General features: G+C 32.5%; 1 pseudogene; it reads right to left on the bottom strand.

The window, feature by feature from the left end:
- Nucleotides 1-5644: 5644 nt before the first annotated feature.
- LOC116889551 lies at nucleotides 5645-5852 on the bottom strand (annotated as a pseudogene).
- Nucleotides 5853-6111: the final 259 nt, after the last annotated feature.

The raw sequence follows: 6111 nt of genomic DNA, 5'->3' as shown, positions 1-6111 counted from the left end.
TAGTAAAAAATTGAGATAAATCAGTTAATTCAAATAAAAGGTTTACTGCTTGGTATGGGGGCTCAGACATCTAAACCCAACACTGAGGAGGCAAAGGCAGGCAGGTCTGAGGTTAGCCTGATCTACACAGTGCAATTGAGGACATCCAGTGATATGTAGGGAAAGCCTGTCCTACTCCACCCCTATAAAAAGATTTATTTTGGTAGCTAGTAGAGAATATATGTGAGGAAACAAACTAATTACAAACCCAATGAACAAAGAGCAGTAGACAAGAGGAAAGAGATGGAGAGAGGGGTCTTATAACCTCTTTTTTTGAACTCACCCAACAATGATCCAAAGACCTCTGAATAGGGCAGATTTCTTAAGGAGTCTACCACTTTTCAATAGTGCTGAACTGAAAACTAAACCCATAAAAACTAAGCTTTGGGAAGAGCAAGTTCAAATGGAAAGTAGACAGATGCCTTTGTATTTTTTTCCTCAAATTGTTCACTGAAATGTTCAGTTTCTGTAATCTAAGACCATTGTAATTAATCAGTAAACATCACCCTGATCCTATTTTTATACTTCTTTTAATCAAAATCCTGATTTTATATTATAATCTGGCTCCTGGATTAACGGGGTAATATACTCCTGCAAGTTCTGGAGTTGGAGGCAAAACTTGAAAAGGAAAAAGCTTTAAAGGCTATATGCGAGCTCATCCACACCATCATAGCTGAAACAGTTACTGCATGTTCAGGCTACTTTTTTAATCCTGTCTTCTAATTTGAATTTTTCAAGATGTATTTCCCATAGTTTAATTTTTATCTTCAGGTTATTATCTTACTACTGTGTTTGACATTTCACATTAATTTTGTCTCAGGATGAACTGGCTTTTTAAGGGCTTCTTATGATTCTGATAGAATGTGTTTTAAAGATATAGTCTAGGAATTGTAATTGTGTTTTCTAACCTCCTGGCTCTAATAGAACACAATAATCTTTATTCTCTGAAACAGTTGTAATTTCTAATAATCCTTGAATGGGTTGATGCTTCAATTGTAAAAGAATAGTCTTGCCTGACATATCTTCTGTGTCCTCTGGGGATACTTTAATAATTTTATGAGGAACCATGAAAAATGCAGGTCATCATTAGTCTCAGCCTTGCTGCTTTGAAAGGAACTTGTTTGCCTATTTTCTAGTTTCTGTCTGTGCTATCTTACTATCTGAAACAGTTACAATACTAAAACACAAAACCCCAGAATTTTCTAGAGGAATAGATATTCAGAAGACATATATGTCTATCCTAGCCCTGCTAGGATGTAGAGGTGTGAGGAAAACTTGAGCTATTTCATTTTCTCTACCATGTAGTTCCAAAAGATCAGACATGGTTTGCCATGCCCAGTTACAAGTATCTGTAGCTACTTAGCCATCTTGCCAACCTGGAAAAATTCTACCTCTTATTTTTTTTTTTACTGCTCTTTTGGGTTTACTAAATTCTTTCCTTAGTATATAATTATATTATACATTATTTATGGAGTCTAAGTGAACACTTTGATAACTGTTGATAAAGATGAATAGCTATGCAACCTATAAAATGTGGTAATATTATAGATGGATATTACACAGTTCACATAATAGAGTAAAATAAGACAACATGAGACACTGTCACTTCTCTAAAAAGTTGGCATTTATCAATTAGCAGCTTGTTACTGAATCCTGGAAATGAGCTGTAACATGAACCATTCCTAATTACTATATAGGATACATGGATGCCTTCTTTTCTGCAGAAAATATTTGCTTTTTGTCCTCATTTTACCATACCCATTGCTGCCATTAAAGAAAGTCCTATGGGAAGTCCTGCCTATTTTATATGAATATACTTTATATTTGTTTAATATTTAATACGGTTCATAATCATCCATGTATACTAATACAGGATCTCTACAACTTCAACAAAGAAAGCAACAATGTTTATACCAGAAAGTATTTGAAATACTGATAAAAAGTAATAGTTGATCAGGGAAACTTCAAAATGTTATACCAGCTTATTTGTGTCAGATGCTGAGTAAAAAGGTATTCCTTTGTAACATTCCTTACCAAAAAATCATGAAATTTGGGGACATTGTGCCCTCATTAGGCCTTCAAGATTTACTCTTCAATAAAAAGTGGGTCATGTTCAAGTTAATAAATGTAGAAGTTTTTAATGTAGAGGCTAAGGTGAAAAATAAGGTTCTTTTCAGTAAAACAAATCTGAAATGAAATGACAGTGATTATATTTTTATATAGTGATTATGCTTCATTCATTCTCTATTAGGTAAAGGGCATTGGATCAGTTGAATATCTACTGGAAGCTGGTGTCTCTATTAAGTCAGAATTATCCAAAATTCATTGATGTAGACATTATAAAATATTATTTAATGCTTAGCATGGCTCATGATCACCCAAATGTACAAAGAATCTCTAACAAAAGTCAAATATAGAATAACCAGGAACAGATATGGAGATTTTGTTAATTTTAGCATAGATCTTGTTCATATAATTGAACTTTATATGTATATTTAAATAAAACAAAATCAATGTGAAGGTGAAAATGAAGTACAGGTGCATAATAAAGTATCTGCTAGTTTGAAACTTTGTGTACTTTTTCTACAGTCACATGGAGTTTGCGGATACTTTCCATATATACTCTGCAGTTTCTTGTCTGCCTAGGATCTGTGTAAATCATGCTTCTTTCAAAGCGGAAAACTCTACTCCTATTCTTTTATTTAGGCATAGTATATTATTCTGTTCCTGGTTTCTTCAGAAATTCCATTAAAATAGTGCACTGAATGGTATTGGGTGGGAAGGAGTAGGTTAATTAGATAAATTAATCTACGCTATTCATTAATGAAGTTTTTGATTTTTCTAGTTAAAAATGATTATCTTAACAAAATTAAATCTACTGATATATGCAAAATGTTCTTCTGGTGATAAAATTTAAGACAACATAATAGTCAGATGAAGCCTTCATTACTTTCCCAATCATAGTATACAGAATCTTGTACTATTAAGTTATTGGGCATCTTTCATTGCCAGTCCTGTCTCTTTAGTTGAGTGAATCCATCACATTCTTAGCAGGTAGATTTATGCTCTGCTATGCACAAGGAAAGCATTTCCAATTTGTTTTTACTGTTGCAAGTAATTCTTTCATCTGTCTATATGGTTCTAGTGAGAATACTAAAGATATTACAGGGTAAAACCTTGACTGTTATAGAATATTAATGGCTAAGCAAAAAAAAAACTTGCTTTATAGAAAGTCTTGAATATTGCACAAAAGATTATGACACTCATTTGGAATAAAAAACTCTATTTTTCTTTCATAACGTTTGATAACAAAATGTCTTGTTCTAAACTTTAATATGAAGTTCAAAATATGCCTATGCATTAAATAAGGCAGAAACTCTCATTTCCATAAAACAGAGAATGACACTGATAAAATGTGCTTAAGTGTGTCTACCCATTATGAAGCAAGGCACCATGTTCTCTATACATTCAATACAATGCAACTTCTAAGTACCAAGCAGATTAGGATGATGATATTTTGATTGGTAACATACATCCGAAAAGAAGATGCTTGACTTCATACTTCCTCTCTTTTTCCAACTTCTCAAAGAGTATAGGGTTTTTTTGTAAGGTTCAGGACACAAAGAGTTTTAGCTATGCTATTTCTTAGATGAACATTAAAAATGATACAAATGATCACTGTATTCTATTTGATGTAATACAGTTATCTATTTGGCATTATAAAATTAGTTTTCTTTCTTCTTATTATTATAATTTAGAATATTATTTAGTCTGAGAACTCCATATACTCATTTGGGTTAGGAGGCATTCTATTTTAAGTATTATCTCACAAATTTCTTCTTTATTCTGTAGATACTGGTTATGCATATTTTGGTATGAAGAATGTAAAGTCATATACTAAGATTGAGAATGGTGATGGCAATGACAAGAATGGCTGTTATCTTAAAAAGGATAGTGTAAGATAAGCTCTTATAAGAGATGACATTTCAAATTATCTCTAAATTATTAGACAGAGGATGCCAGGTTGATGGGACACCAAGGTTTTGAGATAGATATAACAGTTTGTACATAATACAAAAGGGTGGGATGTTTAGAGCAGAGACAATGAGAAGATAGCAGAAGGGTATGGAGTATGAGAAGGTAAACAAATTATATTAAGATATCTTGGGTCCTGGTTTTTGAAGTAACAGGAAAACCTCTCACATGATTTTTAAAGGAAAAGCAATTGTATAAGTTATTTAGAAAATATACTCAGCATTAATTTTGTGTTAAATATAACTACCATTTAAGTTTAAATTTAAAGTTAGAGCTTAGTACATGAAATATGTTGCCTTCAGAAACCTTGTCTTTTTGACTTGAGAAACCTACCACGAACTCTTTTGTGAAACCTGAGAAATTATTCCTGTATATGTAGTATTTATTTCTGAAGGATTGTGAAATATGTGATCATTCCTTCATACTGTTATTACTATCTCTTGGTTATAGAGTAAATTTGTCTTTGTAGAAATATGGGGTATGTTCAGTGTAAGAATTGTGTTTGATAAGCGACCTTTTATTCTAATATTTAAAATATCATTGATGTATATTTTAAAATTGTGTATGTCATCATAAAAGAACTCTGCAAACACATTTTTATCTAGACTATCAGACACAATGGTATGTGTAATGTATTATTAATTCTTGGCCACTTCACTCAAAGGGATTCTATTAAAGCTGACGCTTAACTTCAAGTTCTACTAGTTCAAAAATTCCTTTGCCAAAAGGATGAAAGTCTCTAAATACCAGGTATAAAGGACAAAATATTTCTTTTGCTTTCTTGAGATAAAAAGGTAACCTTCTCTACCATAAAGGCAACATTTTTCTTTTTACATTCTTTAAAGATTTGCTTTGTAGAACATGAAAACTTTTCCCCTAAAACCCAATATTTAAGATATACTGCAATTTAAAACACTCACACACATGCATGTGTGCACATATACATGTGCATACTCAAACTTCTTTCCAATGTGCTTTCAAATTGCTTTCTTCTTTTGATTCAGATCATTACCAACGGCTATGGTGAAATTGTCTTCAATTGCTACAGGGAAATACAGTACTGAAAAAGAAAGGTTTCCCTTTGGGTTTAACACTACAGTTTGCTCTAATTTTATGTGATACTTTTGTCCATTTTACTATGAGAGTCCTTTAAATTTTTCCTTTCACGAGGTGAAAGAACAGTTTTCTTCTTTTACGTGGCTGCCCTGTTCTTTGTGTTCAAAAGGATACCACAGTTTTCTTTTTATCCTTCTTTCTTCTTAGCCTCCAAGTAAAGGACTTGCCAAGGGTGAGGATTGATAGCAGTAGGAGATTAAGCAATGTCTTCAATTCACAAGCACCTCTGTACATGGTAGTTTTCAGCTCCAGTTATGGGCAAGATTCATGAATTTTGCACTTCTTATATGCATAGTAGAGAATTTACTTTCTGATTTGCCAGTTTCTACTTCAAGGATATTTTTGTTCAAGGAAATAGAGTATATTGGTAAGGAGGGAAGAAGTGAAATTTTACCACTCATGCAATCACTAATTCTAACACATAGAAAGCTGTTAAAAAAAAAAAAAGAAAAAAACCTCTTTATCTAGTCAGACTGTAGTTGTCTGTGAAATAATGAGAACAGATAGAATTCTTCCCAGATGCTGCCAGGTGCCAAACACTATGTTTAAAATTGTATGTGTGCTGTATCATTCTCATGAACATTTTGTGCTGTGGAGCCTTATATCTTCAATTCACTGATGCTTTACTACACTTGATCTTAGCCAAAAGGCCGAGAAGCGATCACTGATGCTTTAAAAATTTAGTTGATTTTATAAGCATCATAGTGCTAGTAGGATTTTATTTTACCAGATTCCTTCTCACATTAGTTCTGCCCTGCCTTGCCACCCTGAATTTGCAGCATTTTTCTTCTTAAGCAATGAACAAAGACTGTCTGTTCATTATTACTGTGTACAGTTGGTATGGATCATTTTCTGAATAATAATAAAATTAACTGTTAGCAAAAATTGAAAACTTGTCTTATACCAGAGACTGTAGATAAA

Source organism: Rattus rattus, chromosome X (assembly GCF_011064425.1).
Source record: "Rattus rattus isolate New Zealand chromosome X, Rrattus_CSIRO_v1, whole genome shotgun sequence".
NCBI classification, from domain to species: Eukaryota; Metazoa; Chordata; class Mammalia; order Rodentia; family Muridae; genus Rattus; species Rattus rattus.
This window is presented reverse-complemented; position numbering and strand designations above follow the sequence as displayed.